Source organism: Dama dama, chromosome 4 (assembly GCF_033118175.1).
Source record: "Dama dama isolate Ldn47 chromosome 4, ASM3311817v1, whole genome shotgun sequence".
NCBI lineage: Eukaryota > Metazoa > Chordata > Mammalia > Artiodactyla > Cervidae > Dama > Dama dama.
In genome coordinates this window covers 49,313,594-49,338,033 of record NC_083684.1, presented here as the reverse complement: position 1 = coordinate 49,338,033, position 24,440 = coordinate 49,313,594, and the positions used below count along the sequence as shown (strand labels likewise).

At 37.2% G+C, this 24,440-nt stretch overlaps 1 long non-coding RNA gene and 2 other non-coding genes across 3 annotated transcripts in view; 2 read left to right on the top strand and 1 right to left on the bottom strand.

Annotated features, from left to right (window-relative positions):
- LOC133050910 (uncharacterized) overlaps positions 1-24,440 on the top strand; it is a 193,054-nt gene that overhangs the window by 35,451 nt on the left and 133,163 nt on the right. The window lies entirely within an intron of this gene.
- Positions 12,155-12,227, top strand: TRNAE-UUC (transfer RNA glutamic acid (anticodon UUC)). Its single transcript has one exon. It is a non-coding gene; the product is annotated as a tRNA-Glu (tRNA).
- Positions 13,963-14,035, bottom strand: TRNAG-CCC (transfer RNA glycine (anticodon CCC)). The gene has a single exon. It is a non-coding gene; the product is annotated as a tRNA-Gly (tRNA).

Below are 24,440 nucleotides of genomic sequence, written 5' to 3'. Positions count from 1 at the left end.
GATAGCTGGATTATGGACTCTTTACCAGAGAGAAACAGATATTTCATAGAATCAAGCCTTAAAAACCACATACTCAGCAAACTAGCCAAATACATTTGGCATAGTTTGTATTTAGAAATAATATGGTTAATGTATAGTCCAGTAATTATGCAGTAGTCATGGTTCTTATTTCAGGAGAATGAAATGACAACAGGATAATATTGAGGTTTATAAAAACAGTGGAAATATTTGAAATGTATATGTGTTTATTTGGTCTTTAGAGGGTTTTTTTTTAATCTTTAAAGGTAGTTAAATGTTTCTATTTTATTTCTTTTTTAATGACATTATAGAATTTTTTAATGAAACAAAATTTAGTTGAAATAAATGTTTTCATCTAAAAAAAAAATGTACAAACAATAAATGCTGGAGAGGGTGTGGAGAAAAGGGAGCCCTCCTACACCATTGGTGGGAATGTAAATTGGTACGGCCACCAAGGAGAACAGTATGGAGGTTCCTTAAAAAACTAAAAGTAGAGCTACCATATGATACAGCAATCCCACTCCTGGGCATATACCCACAGAAAACCATAATTTGAAAGATACATGCACCGAAGTGTTCATTGCAGCACTATTTACAATAGCCAGAACATGGAAGCAACCTAAATGTCCATCAACAGAAGAATGATAAAGATGTGATACAGTGGCATATTACTCAGCCATAAAAAAGAATGAATTCATTTGCAGTGACATGGATGGACCTAGAGATTATCATACTGAGTAAGGTAAGTCAGATAAAGACAAATATCAAATGATATTGCTTGTGTGTGAAATCTGAAAAAACAGAAATCGAGTCACAGATGTAGAAAACAAACTTATGGTTACCAAGGGGGAGGGGGGTGGGAATAGATTGGGAGACTGAGACTGGCACATTCCCACTGTGTGCATGCTGAGTCACTGCAGTTGTTTCTGACTCTTTGTGACCCCATGGACTGCAGCCCACCAGGGGCCCTTGTCCAGGGGATTGTCCAGGCAGGAATACTGGAGTGTGTTGCTATACCCTTCTTTAGTGATCCTCCCAACCCAGGGATCTAACCTTCATCTTTTATGTCTCCTGCATTGTCAGGCAGGTTCTTTACCACTAGCACCACCTGGGAAGCCCGACATATACCCACTAAGAAGTGAGACAAAGGGAAAAGTGTCAGAAGACACTGTTTTCTACAAAGAACCCACAGGAATTATTAACTTCATTTTTTTTTTTCAATTAATTTTTATTGGAGAATAGTTGGTTTATAATGTGTTAGTTTCTGGTGTACAGCAAAGTGAATCAACTGTACACAAACCTGTATACACTTTTTAAGATTCTTTTCCCATATGGATCATTACAGAGAATTGAGTAGAGCAGAAGTTGTGAATTTTAATGATATCCAGTTTATCAATTATTTTATGTTCGGTGTTCTCTGGGTCCTTTTAAGAAATCTTTGCCTATACCAAGTTTCCCAAATATTCTATTTCTCCTAGAAGCTATATAGTTATAGCTTAAATTTTGCTCTATAGTCAACCTATTTTATCTGAAAGAATCTTTATTTCAACTTTATTCCTTAAGGACATTTTCTCCGGATATTAAATTCTGGGTTGGCAGGGTTTTTTCCCCTTTCTTTTAGCACTTTAAAGGTGTTATCTCTCTGTCTTCTGAGCTCTGTAGTTTCTGATAGGAAGTGAGTGGTAATTTGAATTATTGTTCCACTCTTTCTCTAGCTGCTTTCAAGATTTCTTTCTTTATTAGTGGTTTCACCAGTTTGACCATAATATGTGTAGGGGTGTGTTTTTTTTTTTTTTGTTTTGTTTTGTATTTACTCTACTTTTGAACTTTTTGAATATGGGAATTTATCTCCTTTACTAAATTTGGGAGTTTCAACCATTATTTCTTCAAATATTTATTTTGACTCTTTCTCTCTACCTCTGGTACTCCAGTTACATATATACTAGACATTTTTAAATTGTTCCACAGACTGTTAGGCCCCACACATGTGCCTCAGAGAGTATGTCTGGCAATTTTTCTCACATATACTTTCTCACATATACCTGTCTCACCTATATTTAGTAAATGCCCAAGAAGCAAAGTTGGTCAGATGTACAGACTCTGTGCATGATTGCTGTTAGGGATTCTAAACCATCATGCTAACGTTTGTTTAATCTCTAGAAATTCATTAAAAGATCAGTGCATTTCTTACCCATCTGTGGCAGTCTCCTCTGCATCCCTCTGCTGTACCAAAGATGAAGGCAGCCGTGCTTATTTGTTTTGGATTTTACTTAATTAGGCTTCATTGCATCTTCAGCTCTCTGATGTACCTAAAAAGACTGTGAACTCTACTCGGTGCTCTCTGGTGACCTAAATGGAAAGGAAATCTAAAAGAGAAGGGATATACATACATGTGTAACTGATTCACTTTGCTGCAGGGAAGAAACTAACACAACATTGTAAAGTGATTACAGTTCAATAAAATTTTTTAAAAAGATTGATTTTGTGGTTAACCACCTTTTGTTTTTAGGGTAGGAGCAGCATTCTCTTGCAATTTTTTACATCCTAAGTGGAAGTAGAATTATCCTATTGGTTTTGACATGCTATATTTAAAGTAAGAAGATTATTTTTTCATTCTAAGCACATTCTAATTTCTATAATTTTTTCCTCTGTCTATTCTGGTATCTTTACATTTGCAAATATACAGTTTTAAAAATTTTTGTTTTTTATTATTGACTCCTAACTTAATTACATTTGATTAGATAAAGCCAGGTATGCTTTGGAATGTTTAATATTTATTATGGTTTGCTTTATATCTTTGAATGGTCAGTTTTCATAAATATTGCATGGAAATGAAAAGAGTAAGTATTCTTTAGTTATTAGTTCATTTGCTCAAGCTGTTGTTCAAATATTCTTTCTAAATTTTATTAATTTTTGTCCTCTTGATTATAAATTGCTGAGAGAGGCATGTTAAAATCTCCTATATGAATGTGGATTCACCAGTTGATCCTTGTAATTCTTTAATTTTTGTCTTAGATCTTGTAAGCCACATAATTAAGTATGTACAAATTTAAAATGGCATTTTATTTTGTTGCATGGTGACTCATTTTAATCTCATAGTGTTTCTTGCCTTCAAGGTTGTTTAACTTTAGTTTATGCTCTCATTCTGGTTTCCTCTGTTTCTGGAATGTAGGAATTTCCCTTTTTTTTTCTGTCGAATTTGATTATATGTTTTAAATTTCCCCACTTCCATTTTGTCTAGTATGTCAGTATGTGTGTATGTGTGTGTGTGTGGTTGCTGCATTAAGTGTTTTTACTCTTTAGCTCCACTGTCCATCAGGGCCTCTCCAGCCTTTCTCTTGGTCATAATCTTTAACCTTCTCCCATCTGGAAATGTTTTGTTTCCATGTCCCCATTCACATCCCCCAGCAACAGACTCTGTTTGGCCTAGCTTTTTCTTATCCTTTTCCTCCAGGTCTACCATTGGAGGCCTGGCCCACTTATGAGTTAACTGCCCTTGGGACACATGCCCGTCCCCAGTCCAGCCGGGTCTGTAAACTGGGCAGTTTCATGTACAGAGGGCTGTGGAATGGCACACTGGCCAGTTTGGCCCTTCTATCTGTGTGCTGTGTGTCAACTGGGCTTCCTTTGGTTGTCAGCCTCAGCTTCTTTTTAAAAAACTTTATTTATTTATTTTTGGCCTCACCATGCAGCATGCAGGATCTTAGCTCCCTGCTTGGGATCTGAACCTGTGCCTCTTGGAGTGAAAGTTCAGAGTCCTAGCCACTGGACTGCTGGGGAGTTCCCCTAGCCTCAGCTTCTGTAGCAGGGATTGTTCTGTCTAGGACACTGAAACTCAATCTTTTGCCACTCTGAAGATTGAATTGTACAGCCCTATCTCGAAGCCAAGGCCTTCTGAGAGGCTCTGAGGAAGGCTGGAGATTCCTATCTAGAGATATGATTAGTGTCCTTGCCCCTCAAGCCAGCTTAATGTTCATTGTCAGGCCTTCTCCCCCATCACTCCAGTCCTCTGCCCCAAAGTCACTTTTATCAGAGATAAAAGGTCATGTTGGGAGAACAGTTCTGAAATTGGCTGCTGGGAAAAGTCTTATAAAAACAGATCATGGAAAACAACCTCTTATGATTTTTACATGGAAGAGTAGTCTAACCTATCTGAGATCAGTCTTTGGTCATAGCTCTTCTGATCTTGAGGACCTTTTCAAGTATGGGAAATTTTCTTCATTGAAGTAATGGGAACTAGTATTTACTTCAACTCTAAGACCCTCTGGGAGGTAGCCCTGTATATTCAGCTCCTTGACCTGTTCATTGACTTCCTTGGTGAGTGATACAGCAGATTCACTGACCTCACAGAGCACCAGGTTGAGCTCCCTGTGAGCTTCCCACTAGTTATCTATTTCACACACAAAATTCAATGCTACTCTCATTTGTCCCACCCTCTCCTTCCCTGGCTGTGTCCGTACGTCTATTCTCTGTGTCTGAGTCTCTACTTCTGCCCTGCAAATAGGTTCATCAGTACCATTTTTTCTAGATTCCGTATATATGCGTTAATAATGTTCGTAGTTTTATTATTTTGACAGAATTGACTTAGAATCTGCAGTGACAGGATTGTTTAGAAATTAAGGCATAGGAAGAGCTGTGGTCCCTTGATGTGTAACTGTAGGCGGGGGTAAATGACTTGAGTGAGTGGTGGTGTGGGGGGGGAAGGTTTGGGAATCTGTACACAGGGCGTGCGTAGGAAATTATAAATGCTGCTGTAAGCCTTGTGTTGTATCACCCCGCTCAGAGGAGAGACAGTGTTATCCCTGATCTTGTTTTCAGTGTTCTGAGTTTCCTCTTTTCCTTCTTTTTTTCAATCCATTCCTGCCTTCCTCTCTCCTTTCACCACTTTCTTATATACCATTAACCCCTCGTTTCTGCAATCTTTGTTTCTTTCCCTACTAACCTCTGACATAAAGTATTAATTTTTGGCATTTTTTCCCCTTTCTTTGAAGTGCTCCTTCTGGCTACAAAAACTTCCAATTAAGTTTTTTAAATAAAAGATAGAAGTTAAAAGCAACTGCTGCCTGGGGTTAGCAGGATGGAAACTTGTAGTTGCTCGAAGCTGTACTTCAAAAAGAGAAAACTCAATTTTAAAAGTGTAGAGTTTTATTCATATAATACATTGTGCTCAAAAAATGACTCTTGTGAATACTGTAGGCTGTAGAGGAGTCAGGCGGCAGGTCAACTTGTTATGTTGTGTTTATTTACAGGATATTCTTTTTCTATGTACTGTTTTCTTTCTAAATAAAGGGAAATTTTTGAGCCTCTGGATGGATTCTTGTTTATTATGTTCTCAGTACCATTAATTAATGTAATATTGAGATTCTCATCTTTATTAACTAAAGAACTTTCACAGAGTTCTTACATAAATTTCCTTTTATGTGCTGTTGCATACATACAAAGAATGTATGAATGTATCTCAAACTTATTTAGCAATTTTTCAATTAGTCTTATAATAGACTTCCTAGAAAGTATAGGTATATTCTGAAAGAAATCACAGGAATGAGGAGTCAGTTTTTCAGTCTTACAAGGGCAGCTTCCCTCACGGGCAGGTGTCCAGGGTGCTGTGCACACTCCTGGTTGCCAGGAGGAAACACCCATCCAGGCCTCTCTTTCCCTCTGGCTCAGGGCTATTCTAGTCAGAAATTTCTAGCTATGCCTTTAATTCAGCATTCAGAGGCCTCAGCAAATCAAAGCGCAGCTTCTGAGAAAAACTGGAGCTGACCAGCAACATGGACAAAAGAGGGGAATCTTCTGAAAAAGCACTTCCCCCCCATCTTCATCCTAAATCCAAGGAAGGTGAGGGAAGAGAAAAATAAATAATCATCACTAAATGCAGTGGTTTTCAAACTGCAGTCTGTTTTCTGTTGATGGATCATGAAATCAATTTAAAGGCTCATGACATGCATTTGGAAAAAAGGAAGAGTGAAAAGAAAATAAAAATACCTGGCACAGTGAAGGTAAGTATTGTTTCAGTGAATCTTTATATATATGTGTGTTTCTGTGGCCACAGACACACAGACAGTCACATAGGAACATGATACAGAATATTTTTTAATTAATTTATTTTTTTATTGAAGGATAATTGCTTTATAGAATTTTGTTGTTTTCTGTCAAACCTCAACACGAATCAGCCATAGGTAAACATATATCCCTTCCCTTTTAAACAAAAAAAAAAAAATTTTTTTTTTGGCTTTTCTGAGTCTTTGTTGTGGTGGTGGAATGTGGAATCTTAGTTCCTGACCAGGGATCAAATCCATGACCCCTGCATTGGAAGGTGGATTCTTAACCACTGGATGGCCAGGGAAACCCCCACAAAATGTATTTCTTATCAGAAGTTGATGTGAAAGAAGTTGGAAAAACAGACTGCTTACTCAAGAGTGTAGAATTTCTCCTATGTGCCAAGATCTCCCCTCTGGGCAGAAGTCCATGCTTACCATGGAAGCCCCACTTTTTACCTGTCATCTGTGGTCCTACTGGCATTGTGCTTTTTGAGGGTTACTGTCATCTTTTCCTTCCTTAGCTTTACCAATGGTGTTGCCATTACCACTCTTTCCTCGATCTTGGCTTTGGAGCTCCAAGTCCACTCACGCTTCTCCACATCCCATATCCACCCTCTCTAGTCTAGCCTTTGCCATGTGTCATCTGGGAGACTGCCTCCTGTAGAGGACTGGGGGCTGTGGGGGCCTAATCAAGGAAAATGATATGAGTGTGAGGTCACAGTAGCACACCTAAGTTTTATTGGGAGATGCTTTGACAGTTCTCTGCTGAGGAAGTCCCTCTCAGTGAAAATCTGTCCAGAGGCTAGAGCATGGGAGTTGCTGCTCAGAAGGGGTGAGGGCGATGGGCCTTTCGGCAGGGAGAGGGCATTTCTGTGTCCAGGTGGTGTCCCTCGGCAGCACAGTGGGAGGCTCTGGGTCAGGGTGCTCCAAAGGACTTGTAACCACAAGTCTTTGCCTTAGCAGTGGACTTCAGATGCTAGGTGTGATTTTGTGGACTGTGCAAGGCAAGGAGGCCCTGAATAGCTAAAAATCTGCTTGTTTGGGCTATTTTCAAACAATTTGTATGTAAAAATTTGAGTTTGGTGTCTGTGAGCTCTTGAGTTAACAGTGGAGAGATGGAAGTAGACAACCTGCAGTTCAGAAATAGATAACCAAGGGGCCAGTATACAGAGGCCATTTCTCGCTTGTTTATGGAACACTCCCTCAATTCATTCTCCACACAGAAATCAGAGCCATCTTTTAAAAATGCAGATCAAGCCTTGACACTTCACTGCTTTCTTATTGTTTCCATTTGCCTGTTAACCTTTGCTGACCCCTTTATTTTCAGCCTTCCTCAATCATTTATGTTTATGTGTGTCTCTGGTACCAGCATATAGGTGAGTCTTGCTTTGTGAGCCAAATTGGAAATCTTGTTTTAATAATAAACCAGTTAATCCTCTGAATGGGCTTAATCTCATCCACATTAATTATCAGTCTCCACTCTGTCATGTTATAATTACCGTGTATTATATTTGCTATATTTCCTTCTCTACTTGATATTTTCTTTGTTTACACTTCTTTGCATATTAAGTAAGGTTGATATTTTTGTTCTAGTAATTACCTCTGTACTTAATCTTATTTAACCTAATATCAGGTTTGTTAGTTTTTTAAAAAGCTTTATTGATATGAAGTTTACATGCCGTAAGATCCATTCATTTAAAGTATGTAATCCATTGATTCTTATATATATTCATAGATATGTGCAACCATTACCACAGTCCATTTTATATATATATTTTTTTCATTTTATATTTTTTAATAAAATTTTTTTAAAAGATTTTTTTCGACGTGGACCATTTTTAAAGTCTTTATTGAATGTGTTACAGTATTGTTTCAGCTGTTTATATTCTGGTTTTCTGGCTGTGAGGCATGTGGGATCTTAGCTCCCTGACTAGGAATTGAACTTGCACCTTCTGTATTGGAAGGTGGAGTCTAAAGTACTAGGCTGCCAGGGAAGTCCCACCATGGTCCGTTTTAAAACATTTCCACCATCATCTCAACTCTCACATCCATCCTTGACTACTGGAAAAACCATAGCCTTGACTAGACGGACCTTTGTTGGCAAAGTAACGTCTCTGCTTTTTAATATGCTGTCTAGGTTGGTCATAACTTTTCTTCCAAGGAGTAAGTGTCTTTTAATTTCATGGCTGCAGTCACCATCTGCAGTGATTTTGGAGCCCAAGAAAGTAAAGTCGGCCACTGTTTCCACTGTTTCCTCATCTATTTGCCATGAAGTGATGGGACCAGATGCCATGATCTTAGTTTTCTGAATGTTGAGCTTTAAGCCATCTTTTTCACTCTCCTCTTTCACCATCATCAAGAGGCTCTGTAGTTCTTTACTTTCTGCCATAAGGGTGGTATCATCTGCATATCTGAGGTTATTGATATTTCTCCTGGCAGTCTTGATTCCAGCTTGTGCTTCATCCAGCCCAGTGTTTCTCATGATGTACTCTGCATATAAGTTAAATAAGCAGGGTGAGAATATACAGCCTTGACGTACTCCTTTTCCTATTTGGAACCAGTCTGTTGTCCCATGTCCAGTTCTAACTGTTGCTTCCTGACCTGCATACAGGTTTCTCAAGAGGCAGGTCATGTGGTCTGGTATTCCCATCTCTTTCAGAATTTTCCACCGTTTATTGTGATCCACACAGTCAAAGGCTTTGGCATAGTCAATAAAGCGGAAATAGATGTTTTTCTGGAACTCTCTTGCTTTTTCAGTGATCCAGCAGATGTTGGTAATTTGATCTCTGGTTCCTCTGCCTTTTCTAAAACCAGCTTGAGCATCTGGAAGTTCACGGATCACATATTGCTGAAGTCTGGCTTGGAGAATTTTGAGCATTACTTTAGTACTGTGATGAGTGCAATTTAAGTCTGCTCACTTTTAAATTTGCTTGTCTTCTTACTGTTGAGTTGTAAGAGTTTTTTATATATTCTGGATGCAAGTCCTTTATCAGGTTTTCAAATATTTTTTTCTATTTCACGGGTAAGTGGTCTTTTCACTTTCCTGATAGTGTTCTTTGAAGCATAAACGTTTAAAATTTTTATGAAATTCAATTTATCTATTTCCCACACTTGTTTGCTTATAGTTTTTAGTATCATATTTAAGTAAGACTTGCCTAACCTTAAATCATGAAGATTTATGCTTATGGTTTCTCCTGGGAATTTTATAGTTTTAGCTTTTATATTTTGGTGAATGATGCATTTATTTAATTAATTTATTTACTTGGTTGTGCCAGGTCTTAGTTGTAGCACTTGGGATCGTCAGTCTTCGTTGAAGCATGTGGGATCTTTAGCTGAGGCATGTGGGATTTAGTTCTCTGACCAGGGATTGGATCCAGGCCCCTTGCATTGGGAGCATAGAGTCTTAGTCACTGGACCACCAGCAAGTTTGCAAGGGTACGTTTTAAATTAATTGTTGTGTATGGTGTAAGGAAGGGGACAATCCTTATCCATTTGATATATATTTAGTTGTTTCAGCACCATTTGTTGAAAATATTGTTTTTTCCCTTTTAACTGACTTGGCACCTTGTCAAATGTCAATTGACTACAAATATGAGGATTTATTTCTGGACTCTCAGTTGGTCTATATGTCTGTCCTAGGTCAACATCCCACTGTCCTGATTACTCTAGATTACAGTACATTTTGAAATCGCAAAGTGTGAGTATTCTAACTTTGTTATTTTTCAAGATTGTTTTGGGTATTTTAGGTCTTTCCACTTCCATATGTGGATACTTTAGGATAGCTGGTGAATTTCTGCAAAAAGACAGCAGTTGGAGTTTTGATAGGGATTGCATTGAATCTGTATGCCAATTTGAGAAGTATTGCCATCCTAACAATCTTAAGTTTTCTGATTCATGAACATGGGTGTCTTTTCATTTATTTTAGGCCTTCTTTTATTTCTTTCAATGTGTTTTATATTTATATTTTTTGTATTTATCTTTTCAGAATAAGAATATTATACATCTTTTGTTAAGTTTATTCCTAAACATTTTATTATTTTGATGGTATTATAAATGAAGTTATTTTCCTAATTTCAATTTTAGATTATTGGTTGATAGTGCAGAGAAATACAATTGATTTTCTATATTGATCTTGTATCCTGAAACCTTGCTAAATATTAGTTTATTAGTTCTAGTAGTTTTTTAGTGGATTTTAAAGGATTTTTCGATATGCATTATCATGTCATCTCTAAATAGAGACAGTTTTACTTCTTCCTTTCCAGTCTGGTTATTTATTTCCTTTTCTTTTCTAATTGCCCTGGCACACCCTCCAGTACAATGTTGAATAGTAGTGGTAAGAATAGACATTCTTGTCTTGGTCTCAATTTTAAGGGGAAAGCATTTTGCTTTTCATCATGTTAGCCATGGGTTTTTCATAGATACCTTTTATCAGTTTAAGAAAGTTACCATCTATTCCTACTTTTTTGATGTTTTTAATTATGAAAGGGTATTATATTTTGTCAAATAAAGTTTATGCATTTATCGAGATGATCATGTATGTGTACTTTGTTCAATTGATATGGTATATTACATTGATTGATTTTGGATGTTGAACAAACCTTTCATTCCTGGGATACATTTGGATTTTGATTGGTAGTATTTTTTGAGGATTTATGTATCTATATTTATAAGAGATTTTTATTTTCTTGTGATGTCTTTCTCTGGTTTTGATATAAGTGTAATACTGGCATCATAAAATGAGTTGGCAAGGATTTTTCTTTCTGCTATTTATTTTGAATAGTTATGAAGAATTTATATTAATTCTTTAGATCTTGGGTAGAATTCATCAGTGAAGTCATCTGCTCCTCGGCTTTCTTTTGTGGAAAGTTTAAAACTGCTAACTCACCGCCTTTTTTCAATAATTATACCTAATGTACATGCCATAAAAGTGAAAGTATTAGTTTCTCAGTCATGTCTGACTCTTTGTGATCCCATGGGCTGTAGCCTGCCAAGTTCCCCTGTCCATGGAATTCTCCAAGCAAGAATATTGGAATGGATAGCCATTTCCTCTTCCAGGGGATCTTCCCAACCCAGGGATCAATCCTGGGTCTACCACATTGCAGGCAGATTCTTTACTGTCTGAGCCACCAGGGAAGCCCATATATGATATTTGCACCATAATTAAAAGGCAGAGATTTTCAGATTAGATAAAAAGTAAAACTGAACTATATACTGTCTACAAGAAACACATTTTAAATTTAAAGACATAAATAGGTTATAAGTAAAATGATGGAGACCAAGATATTCTATGCGACACCAGTCAAAATAAAGCTAAAATGACTCTATCACATGATTCCATGGAGGCCTCCTGCCTTTCACACCATGCTGTGAGTTGATAAATGGCTGACCTGAACCTGTCATTGAACTCTCTGGTTCAAAATATCTCTTGTTCATTCAATGGACTTTTTCCCTTTCCTAGAGCTGTTTTACTGGATATTGACTTTCAGTCACTGATATATGATTTTCAAGTTTATTCTCAAACTATAAATCAGGATCACATGATAACAGAACTGAATTTTTTAGAATATCTGTAGCTAAATGTGTATATGAGTATATTATTAGCAAATATTTTTCTCTTTAGCTGTAACTGGATTCTTAGGAGTTATTAATATTTGGTAGTCTTGGCTCACAAAATTTCAAAATTAATTTTTAAACATTTGTTCTTCAAATATGAACTGGGGACATGTTACATGCTGGGCAGTGTGTGCAGGCTTTGGGTCACAGAGATGTGAATTCAAGTTCTGGTTCTTTATTTGCCAGCTATTGTGCCTTTGGGCAAATCACTTAATCATTCTGAGTCATGGTGTATAAAATAAGCTTCATAATATGTAGCTTGTGTGACTGTAAGGGTTAGGGAAGACACTACATATAAAACACTGCTGGATTTGAGACACTTAATAAATGTTAGTTTTTCCTTCCACTGAAGGATTTTAAACTTTACAAATTACTCATTTTAGGAATATAAAAATCAGACCACTTAGTAGCATTTTAAGAAATTAGTTAGGAAGAAAAAAAAAAAGAAATAAGTTACATAAAATTAGTTTGCTCTGAGGAATTCCCTGGTGGTTCAGTGGTTAAGACACCATATTTTCACTGCTGAGGGCCCAGGTTCAATCCCTGGTTGGGGAACTAAGGTCCTGCAAGCTGTGTGGCATGGCTCCCCCACCAAAAAAAGAAAAAGGATTGTTCTCAATAATTTTTAAGCTTTTAGAAATACCCTACACATGTACACGCATACACATGTGGTACACAGCATAACTGAGCTTTTCTAATTGATTCTGACTTAGAAAATCCCTTTGATATAAAAAATATGGTTGTAGTATTCATTCTTTTAAATATATGTTGTGTTTGTGACATGTGAGTATAATATAAAGTGCAGATTAGCCAATATTTACTTAGTATGTGAAAGAAAAACCTGTCCTTTGACCTTAGAAGCAACTGAGAATTAGACTACAAGGTGTCAGGTTTAATATTCCAATAAGCTTAATACAGGCCTCACTAGGAATTTTGTTGTCATTTGCAATTGTAGCACAGGGGAGATCTTGACATAATGATGACAAACTTCATGGTTTTTACAATTCCTTGTTTCCTGAGAAGACAGGATTTTTCCTACCTTCATCACCATTTGATACTTTCTAATTTACCAAACCTGCCCTCTTTTTGTAAATCCATGTGAATGTCATGTGACACATTCCTGATAAACTCTGTAAATATATTTGCTTATTTGTTAATTGAGCCACCTGAGTCCCTCTTTTCTTTCTGCAATCTTAAAAAAAAGCCCTCTCTTTTTGTGTTTATCTCTTACCTTCCTTCTGTGGATGACCTCTCCAGATGCTAAAGTCTGGACGCCCTCCAAGGGGTGATTCCTGCGGTTCTGGAAGTCTCCAGGAAGCTTTTTGAGAGCTTAGAGGCGCTGCGTGCTCTGCAATTCCTGATAAAATGGAAGTCTAATTCAGGCAGTGTCTTTCAGTCTGGAGAGGGAGGAAACTCTAAGCAAGTGAGACACAGAGTTAGGAGTTTTTACTTCAGGCTAATGCTAAATTAGAAACCCAAGAGTTAGGTCCAAACATGGAATATCCTTGATAATTCTCTATGTGAGTTGCTTTTGAGACATTTTTCTTTTGCCCAAAGGAAGGACTTAAAATTTCATAATTTCACTTAAAGTTACATAAAGTATAAGTTGGAATATTTTTCAGTATGTCACAGTTCAGGACAGGAAGCTAGTAAACAATGGAAAAATAAGAACATTGTGGGCTTTGCTTGGATGATTACTTCAGAATTAAAGCTTTTGGGGAAAAGTATATAAATCTTATATTTTGAAGCTACGTTGACAGGTGCTTATAAGGTTGTGATATTTTTCCTGGTGAATTGTAAAGTAATGACTATCTTTATTGTTAGTAATGCTTTTTGCCTTAAGCATTTTTTTTGCCTTCCATTTGATCTTATGTTATACTAGCTTTAAGTGGGTGAATATTTGTTTGGCATTTGTTTTTCTGTCTCTACTTTCAGTCTCTCTTTATCGCTCTCTCTCTCTCTTTTTTTTTTTCAAATAAGCTTTATCTGTTTTTAGTGCAGCTTTAGATTTACAGAAAAATTTCAAAGAGAGTTGCCAAATACTTTGCACCGGGTTTCCCCTAATAACATCTTACATTAGTATGCTACATTTGTTATAATTAGCAAACCAATATTGACACATTATTATAAACCAAGGTTCATACTTTATTTAACTCTCCCCAGTTTTTAAAAAAATATTTATTTATTTAGTTAGTTTATTTATTTGGCTGTGCAGTCTTAGTTGCAGCATGTGGGATCTTCGATGTTCATTGCATCTTGAAGAATCTTTAGTTGGAGATATGAGATCTGCTTCCCTGACCAGGGATCGAACCTGGGCCCCCTGCATTGGGAGTGCAGAATTTTAGCCACTGGATTACCAGGGAAGTCCCTAGCTTTCCCCAGTTTTTGCCTGATACCCCTTTTCTGTCTCAGAATCTGGTTCAGGATACCACATTAGACTTAGTTGTCATGTCTTCTTGCTTTCCTTAGTTGTGACAGTGTCTCAGACTTTCTTTTTTTTTTTTTTTTTAAATGACTTTGGCAGTTTTGAGTAGTTCTGGTCAGGTTTTTTGTACAGTATCCATCAACTGGGGTGTTTCTGACATTTTTCTCATTATTAGACTGAAATTGTGTGCTTTAGGGAGAGAGATCACACAGGTGAAGGGCCATTTTCATCACCTTCTATCAAAGGTATGTACTACCAATATGACTTATCACATGATGCTGACCTTGATCACCTGCAGAGGTAGTGTTTGTCAGGATTCTTCATTACCTCACCCCTCCATCCTTCTCATACTGTACTTTTTGGAAGTAAGTCCCAATGGATTGTCCGCACCTAAGTAGGGGAGTTATGCTCCACCTCCTTGAGGGTGTAATATCTACATAAGTTATTTTAACTTCTAATGCCTAGAGATTTGTCTCTTCTCCCCCATCTATTTATTTAATCTTTTATTTATTCAGGGGACTTCCCAGGTGGTGCAGTGGTAAAGAATCCACTTGCCAATGCAGAAGAGGAAAGAAATGCAGCTTTGACCCCTGGGTCGAGAAAATCCCCTGGAGTAGGAAATGTCAACCCTCCAGTAGTCTTGCCTGGAAAATTCCATGAACAAAGGAGCCTGGCAGGCTATAGTCCATGGGGTTGCCAAGAGTCAGTCACGACCACACACACACACACACACACATGGACTCCTGGATATTTACTTTATACTTTAGGTTATAATACAATCTACTTCATTTTTTCCCTCAAATTGTTCCAGCTTTGGACATCGGCAACTCTCTTCAGTTGTCTCCTGTGTTCTTTTGACATACTTTCTTTAATGTGGGATTTTTTCCCTGCCCAGTCCTAGAATCAGCCATTCCTCCAAGTAACCCTTGGTACCTTTTGCTGGAGGATGGTATTAGAAACCAAGTTCTGGGTGCTAGGAGTGCTCATTACTACCGCAATATCACTGCTTTTAGGTTCTCTCAGAGCAAGGAAATATGTGTATATATATAGGTCTCTTTTTAAACAGCATATATATATGTGATTTTCTTCTTTTAAAAATCCAATCTGAGGACTCTGCTTTTGTAGGCAATTTAAATGATTTAGTTTATTATGAACACTGCTTACATAGGAAGCTCTGGGATGCCCTGTCTCATCATAGCTATCTATCAATTCAGTTCAGTCGCTCAGTCATGTCCGACTCTTTGTGACCCCATGGACTGCAGCACGCCAGGCTTCCCTGTCCATCAGCAGCTCCCAGAGCTTGCTCAGACTCATGTCCATAGACTCAGTGATGGCATCCAACCATCTCATTCTCTGTCCTGTTCTCCTCCTGCCTTCGATCTTTCCCAGCATCAGGGTCTTTTCCAATGAGTCAGTTCTTCGATCAGGTCCCCAAAGTATTGGAATTTCAGCTTCAGCATCAGTCCTTCCAATGAATGTCTAGGATTGATTTCCTTTAGGATTGACTGCTTTGATTCCCTTGCAGTCCAAGAGACTCTCAAGAGTCTTCACCAACAACACAGTTCAAAAGCATCAGTTTGGTGCTCAGCTTTTTTTATGGTCCAACTCTCATATTCATACATGACTACTGGAAAGATCATAGCTTTGACTAGACAGATCTTTATCGGCAAAGTAATGTCTCTGCTTTTTAATATGCTGTCTAGGTTGGTCATAGCTTTTCTTCCAAGGAGCAAGTATGTTTTAATTTCATGGCTACAGTCACCATCTGCAGTGATTTTGAAACCCAAGAAAATAAAGTTTGTCACTGTTTCCATTTTTCTCCCCATCTATTTGCCATGAAGTGATGGGACCAGATGCCACAATCTTAGTTTTCTGAATGTTGAATTTTAAGCTAGCTTTTTCATTCTCTCTTTCACTTTCATCAAGAGACTTTTTAGTTCCTCTTTGCTTTCTGCCATAAGGGTGATGTCATCTGCATATCTGAGATTATTGATATTTCTCCTGGCAATCTTGATTCCAGCTTGTGCTTCATCCAGCCTGGCATTTAGCATGATGTATTCTGCATAGAAGTTAAATAAGCCAGGTGACAATATACAGCCTTGACGTACTCCTTTCCCAATTTGGAACCAGTCCATTGTTCTATGTCTGGTTCTGACTGTTGCTTCTTGACCTGCATACAGATTTCCCAGGAGGCGGGTCAGTTGGTCTGGTATTCCCATCTCTTCAAGAATTTTCCACAGTTTGTTTTGATCCACGTAGTCAAAGGCTTTAATGTGGTCAATGAAGCAGATGTTTTTCTGGAATTCTCTTGCTTTTTCTATGATCTGGTAGATGTTGGCAATTTGATTTCTGGTTCATCTGCCTTTTCTAAATCCAGCTTGAACAGCTGTAAGTTCTCAGTTCATGTACGGTTGAAGCCTAGCTTGGAGAATTTTCAGCATTGCTTTGCTAGTGTGTGAAACGAGTTGCAACTGTGCAGTAGTTTGAACATTCTTTGGCATTGCCTTTCTTTCTTTTTTTTTTTTTTTCCTTTATTTATTTATTTTTCCAGTGGGTTTTGTCATACATTGATATGAATCAGCCATAGATTTACACGTATTCCCCATCCTGATCCCCTCTCCCACCTCCCTCTCCACCCGATTCCTCTGGGTCTTCCCAGTGCACCAGGCCCGAGCCCTTGTCTCATGCATCCCATCTGGGCTGGTGCTCTGTTTCACCATAGATAATATATATGCTGTTCTTTCGAAACATCCCACCCTCACCTTCTCCCACAGAGTTCAAAAGTCTGTTCTGTACTTCTGTGTCTCTTTTTCTGTTTTGCATATAGGGTTATCGTTACCATCTTTCTAAATTTCTTTGAGATTGGAATGAAAACTGACCTTTTCCAGTCCTATGGCCACTGCTGAGTTTTCCAGATTTGCTGGCATATTGAGTGTGTACATAGCTATCCATGGCAGCATCTGTATCTCCTTGCCTGAAATTTTCCCTAACTGCTGGAGTCTGAGCTTCCCTGGTGGCTCAGGAGACCCAGGTTCAACCCCTGGGTTGGGAAATTCCCCTGAAGAAGGGAATGGTAACCCACTCCAGTATTCTTGCCCAGAGAATGCCTTGGACAGAGGAGCCTGGTGGGCTACAGTCCATGGGGTTGTAAAGCGTTGGACACGATTCGCGACTAAAGAAGTTGAGTTTACTCAGCCACAAGCAGTCTAGGGTGAAAATGTCTGAAAGCTTATACCCAGCAGCATCTCTCAACCACTGACTGATAAATATACACCCCAACCTCTTCTCCCCTTTTCACTCTGGACTCATTCTGCAGGGACTTTATGCAGCTCTCAAAAATCTCCAACAAGACTAAGCTGCAGTTATCCACAATGAGAACGTGTTTCATAACATACCCTTTTGTGGTTGCCTTCCCTTCCTTGTCTCACTTTTCCATTCCCCAACCAGTGCTTCCGGGGATCACTTCCCAAATAAATGACTTGCACTTGGATCTTTGTTTCAGGTTATGCTTCTGAGGAAACCTAAATTAATACACTGATACATGTGAATATATTTCTATGAGGTAATGCTTTTTCTGTAAAACTATAATTCTCCCACTCCTACTCCTTTCCTGTCTTCTCTTCCTATTCTTAATTTTCTCCTTACTCTGGCAATAGTTTAGAAGTTTTACATTCTATTTCTCTTCTTTTTGAGGTTACTTTTATGTTTTTAATATGCTTTAGTGAGCAGTATCTCCACTTTCCTACAGAATAATGGAAGGACTTTAGGGAATTTTTAAGCTGATCTGTCTTATCATTCAGACTGTCACTGAGTAGTTTTAAATTCCACCTTTTTCTTCTTTTTGGCCAGCCTGCATGGCTTGAGGGATCTTATTTCCCCAATCAGGGATTGAACCCAGGACTTTGACAGTGAACAAGTAGAGTCCCAATCACTGGATCACCAGGGAATTCCAAAATTCCGCCTTCTTTTAATTACTTCTTCTTACTGTAAGTTGGACATTACTTTTTAGAAATATGTTTTTTTAATAGTCAATACTTATTTAAATACATTCATGAATTTCTTTGCTGTTTTTCTTGCCTGCATCTGCAAGCAAGAGTGTACTTTTCTTCTCAAAGTATAACCATTTGTAATTCGTTAGCAACTGTTTGTCAGTAATATACTCTCTCAATATTAAAAAAAATATTTTATTTATTTTTGGCTGTGCTGGATCTTCATTACTGCTCAAGGGCTCTCTCTAGTTGCAGTGAGTGGGAGGTACTGTCTAGTTTTGCTGTGTGGGCTTCTCATTGTGGTGGCTTCTCTTGTTGTAGAGCATAGGCTCTAGGGTGTGTGGGCTTCAGTACTTGCAGCACATGGGTTTCAATAGTTGTGACTCATGGGCTCAGTAGTTGCAGGGTACAGGCTCTAGAGCCTGGGATCAGTAGTTTTGATGTCAGAACCTAGTTGCTCCATGGCATGTGGGATCTCCCTGGACCAGGGATCAAACCCCTGTCCCCTGCATTTGCAGGTGAACTCTTAACCATTGGACACCAGGAAAGTCCTCACAATATATATATTTTTTAATGTCTTTATTTAACTCTTACTATTGATAATGTCACAATTATTTCACTGATTACTTAGTATAGAATTCTAGATTGACAATTAATTTCCCTAACTTCTGTATACTACTGTTCTTTGATTTTTATATCCAGAGTTTTGATAAGAAATGTGCTGGCAGCCAAATTAACATATGTGTGTGTGTGTGTGTGTGTGTGTGTGTGTGTATTAGGCAATCTGACTTTTCTTTTTGGTAGCTTTTAAAGATTATATTCTTACATTTCATATTTTTTTGTATTTTACTAGGGTTTCTTTGATTTTTTTTTTTTTTTAACGTATCCTACTCAGCAGTGAGGATCCCTAACTTCATAATTTCAGCTATTGTATCTTAAAATATTACCTTTTCCTATCTCTGTGAATTCTTAATTTGTGATCTTATTATTATATATAATACCATGTCATCTGCAAATAGTAACCATTTTACTTATTCCTTTTCAATTTAGATGCTTTTCTTTCTTTTCTTTTTTTTTTTTCCTAATTGCTCTGGCTAGGATTTCCAATACTGTGTTAAGTAAAAGTGGTGAGAGTGATCACCTTTGTCCTGTTCCTGACCTTAGAGGAACAGTTTTCAGCTTTTAACTATTGAATATGATATTAGCTCTGGGTTTGTCACATGTGGCCTTTATTATGTTGAAATACGTTCTCTCTTATAGCATTCTCTTTTATACCCACTTGTTGAGAGCTTTTACCGTAAATGGATGTTGAATTCTGTCAAATGCTTTTTCTACTTCTATTGAGAAGGTCATATGATTTTTGTCCTTCATTTTGTTAATGTGGTGTATCACTTTGATTGATTTGTGGGTGTTGAATAATTCTTTCATCCATGGAGTAAATCCCACTTGATCATGGTGTACGATCCTAAAATGTATTGTTGAATTTGGTTTGCTGATATTTTGTTGAGGATTTTCACATCTTTATTCATTGGGAATATTGGACTGTAATTGTCTTTTCTTGTGATGGCGTCTAGTTTTGAAGTCAGTAATGCTGGCCTCATAAAATGAGTTTGGAAGTGTTCCCCCCTCCTGTTTTTTTAAGAGCTTGAGAAGGATTGGTATTAGTTTTATGAATGTTTGGTAGAGTTTACCAGTGAAGTCATCTGGTCTGGACTTTTTTTGTTGTTGTTGGGAGGTTCTAAATTACTGATTCAGTATCTTTATTTTTTAATTGATCTGTTCAGATTTTCTGTTTCTTTGTGATTCGGTCTTGGTTGTTTATGTTTCTAGAAATTTTCCATTTCTTCTAGGTTGTCAGATTTGTTGATGTGTATTGGTTCACAGTAATCTCTTAAGATCCTTTGCATTTCGAAGTATCAGTTGTAATGTTTTCTTTTCCTGATTTTATTTGTGTCCTGTCTTTTTTTCTTGATGAGTCTAGCTAAAAGTTTGTCAGTTTTATCTTTTCAAAGAATGATCTCTTAGTTTCAGTGATCTTTTCTATTTTTTTTTTTTAGTCTGTAATTTATTTTCACTCTGATTTTTGTTAGTGCATTCCTTCTACTAACTTTGGGCCTCATTTATTCTTCTTTTTCTAGTTCCTTGAGGTGTAAAGTAAGATTGTCTGAGATTTTTTTTGTTTATTGATGTAGACATTTATTACTATGAACTTCTCTCTCACAACTGCTTTTGCTGCTTCTCATAAGTTTTGTTATGTCATATTTTTATCTTCATTTATCTCAAGGCATTTTTTTTGTTTCTCTTTTGATTTATTCTTTGACCAACCAGTTGTACATGAATCCATGGTTAGATAAATGCTGGATATTTTATTTTTATGTATACTGATTACTTTTCACACTCTCTTTATCTTTATCCCCATCTACCATATTCTAGATGACTTTTCTTGTATGATTTCCAGTTTGTTTATTCTTTCTTCAGCTTTGTCTAATCTGTTTAATCTAATTATCAACTCAAAATTTTTAATGACTATGTTTATTATATATATAAATTCCATTAACATTTTACCTCATTTTGTTTAAAAAAATGGATTTCTCTTTTAAAGAATCTCCTTAAATATTTTTAAACATATTTATTTTATAGGATCTACTTACTTTTCCTTTTGGTGACTGGTTTTCTTGTATAGTATGTAATTTTTTACTGTGAATTCCTCTCATTCAACACTATGACTTCCAGTAATTTTCCAGTTTATATCTCTCTGGTAGCTGTTTTTTTCCCCCCAAGATCCTTTTCTTTGCCCTACCTGTGATGTCTTGCTCTATGTCTGCATGGCTTGCAATTCAGTCAAAACTTCAGGGTGACTACTTTGCAGATATCCAGAGCTCTTTCTCTGTGTAACTCCTTCCTCTTTGGACACGATTGAGCAACTCACAAGTCTCTGGTACTCTGCCCCATAAATTCCAGCTACCATATGCTTTCCAAACTGATATCTTTCTCTTCAGTTAATCAAGGTTGCTATAAACTGTTAAGGATCTCCCTACTTGTGCCAGCGTGCTGGTAAATGTCTCTGCATAGAAAATTGAGGTAATGGTAAGGCTCACTGTTGCATTTTTCTCCGGAGTCATAGTCTTGTGTTGCCTATTGTTCAGTGTCTGAAAACAACTGGTTTATATGTTTTGTCCAATTTTTTAGTTATTTGTAGTGGGAGGGCAAGTTAATTCTAATTCTAGTTACTCTGTTGTGTCTATATGTGGAATTCCCATGTTGCTTTTTTCTATTTTGAAGTCATTTGGCCAGAGAATTTGGTACTTTAAATAATCTTTGAGGAAATTTTTATTGTTAAGAAAGGTTTTCTTTTATGCATGGATAAAAATAACATTAAAATGTGTATAATATTGAAGTATTCTAGAGCTTGTCCTTTATAGAAATTACCCTCTTTTATGTATACTGTGGTTTATATGTATGTATATTTATAGATGTATACCTATGTATTGAGCTTCCGGTGGCATTAGTGGTAAAGGACCCACCTGCAAGTGCAAGAGACATAAGAGTTATGTGTTAGATCCCTGGGTCAGGAAGATCCCCTGAAGGAGGGCATGGCAACCCGCTCCAGTATTCTTGCCTAGAAAATCCCCATGGACAGAGGCACCTGGGGGCCTACAGTCCATAGGCTTGCACAGAATTGGAAACTGACTTAGCACACACACATTCACTTATGTATTATATGTATGCAAACATATTTAAATTTATATGTTTGAGATATGTAAACATACACAACACACACAGAGCCCACTGGTGGGAATCTGGATTGAATTGTGTCCTCCCACAGAGCCCACTGGTGGGAGTCTGGATTGAATTGTGTCTTCCCAAAAGGTATGGCTAAGTCCTAACCCCCTGATACCTGTGAATGTGACCTTATTTGAAAATAGTGTCTTTGCAAATGTAATTAAATTAAGATGAACTCATACTGGATTAATGTGGGCCCTGATCAGTGGCTAGTGTCCTAATAAGAGGGAAATTTGGATTCAGACAGACAAGTAGAGTGAAGAAATCCGTGTATGGATGGAAGCAGAAAGTGGAGTTGTGCTGTCCCCACCAAGGACCCCCCAGGGATTGCCAGCAACCACCAAGGTGGCGCCAGTGGTAAAGAACCCATCTGCCAATGCAGGAGACTTAGGAAATGCGGGTTTGATCCCAGGGTCAGGAAAACCCCCTGGAGGAGGGCACAGCAACCCGCTCCAGTATTCTTGCCTGGAGAATCCCCTGGACAGAGGAGCCTGGTGGGCTACAGTCCATAGGGTCTCAAAGAGTTGGACACGACTGAAGTGACTTAGCTCACACACATGCACTAGAAACTGCAAGAGACAAAGGACTCTTCTCAAGACTTGGGTGGAATGTGGCCCTGCTGACACCTTGAATTTGACTTCTCACCCTCAGAACTATGAGAGAATAAACTTATGTTGGTTTAAGCTAAACAGTTTGTGGTACTGTGTTATAGAAGCCCTCAGAAATTAGTATAGACATCTTATATAAGTCATTGGCCCCTGTACCAAAGATATTCAAGTGGAGAAAGTCAGTAGAAAAGACAATGTAGACACTTGGAATTTAGGGGACAGGTAAAGACAAGCAATATATATTTGATAACAGCATAATTTTTCCTTATTTTTCTAATGGGTTGTGTTTCATGTTTATTTGTAGGAACTCTACAAATTCTGGGTATTAATCTTTGGTTATACCTAAGTATAGACAGTTACCCATTTTGTTTTGTATCTACACTAGGGTAACCAGTTCATACTTTCCCTGGTGATCAGTGTAGTAGTGGATTAAGATCATGCCTTCTGGAGTCAGTCCCTGTGTCTTAATGTCACTTTTTAACTGTATGATCTTGGAAAAATTATTAGAGTGACCCCTGTAAATGTCACTTTCCTCCTCTATAAAATAGGGATATACCTACCTTATTGACTCTGGGATGATTACATTGGATAATTCTGGCAAAGTACTTGTTAGTGCCTGGTACAAATTATACATTAGATAAATGTTGCCTATAATTAATATTACTCTAATTTCTCTCACAAATTGATGGTAAATATTCTTTTGGTAATAATATTATTGGTAAATAGTATTCTTTATTAATTTCAGTAAGTGTTTTGTTTGTTAAACATTAAAAAGTTGTAAATTAAAAATAAGTAGGGAATTACCTGGCCGTCCAGTGGTTAGGACTCTGTGCTTCTATTGCAGGGGGCACATGTTCCATCCCTGGTGGGAGCTAAGATCCCACAAGCCGTACAGTGTGGACAAAAAAAAAAAAAAGAGTAGAATACAGGAACAATTTGTGAAAAAGCTCCTTCAAAAATGAGAAAATTTAGGTAAATTGTAAGTATTACAATACCTATAAATTCCAAGTCTCAGATATGACAAAAATCATAGCTATTTGAATTTATTTATATATATATATATATATATATATATATATTCTTTTCAGACTGAGAAGTGTGCAGTGTAAACTCTGTTTATGTGAGAAAACGTTATTTCCTTCTTTCAGATTTTGTTTTTAGCTCAATGGTAACACATTCTGATGACTTTGCACCTATAATTCCTATATTTGTAACCGTCAGAGCTTCCTTCCCAAATTATTTCCTTAAGTACCTTTTGTATGGATAAGATGATCACTATATAAGCAAGTTATTGCCAGCTTCTTAGTTAATGTTGCCATTTGTTATTCATAAAAATTGTCTCATATTTGTAAAGACATATATAATATATAGCATATGTAGTATCATTCCTATTTTTTTCTTCTTATCAAAACTAATAGAAATTTTCCTGTGAAAAAATCTTTGGTTTATTTTACCAGAAACCCCTTTCCAAGAAAACTCTTTAAAATCGTATTTATTTATATATATATTTTTCAAAGAGACTGTTGACTGCAGTTCCTGAAGAGGTCCTGTGATAGGAATTGGCTAAGACAGTTGGCAATAACATTACTTAATATTGTTCTGGCACAGTAGGAAAGGGGTCCACAACATATTCCTGTGAAATCCTGAGGGATTTTATGTTCAGATTTTTGCAAGCCAGAAGCATAAGTCCCCGAAGGTAGTGGTTTTTACTCTCAAGAAAGGCTTTTCTTTTTCTGTGTGTCATGTTAATATATATGGAATGACCTCAACACCAGAGGGCAGTGTTTTATAGTAGTTGCCAAAACGTCCTCATAGTCTGTTTAATTATCTAATGGATTAAAAAAGATGTCTTATGTATATTTAGTGTTTTTCTCCGTGTTGCTATAAAATACACTGGTTCTGAGAGTCATAATTAATATAGAATTTAATAAACTGCATGCTTAAAAAAAAAACACAACATTCT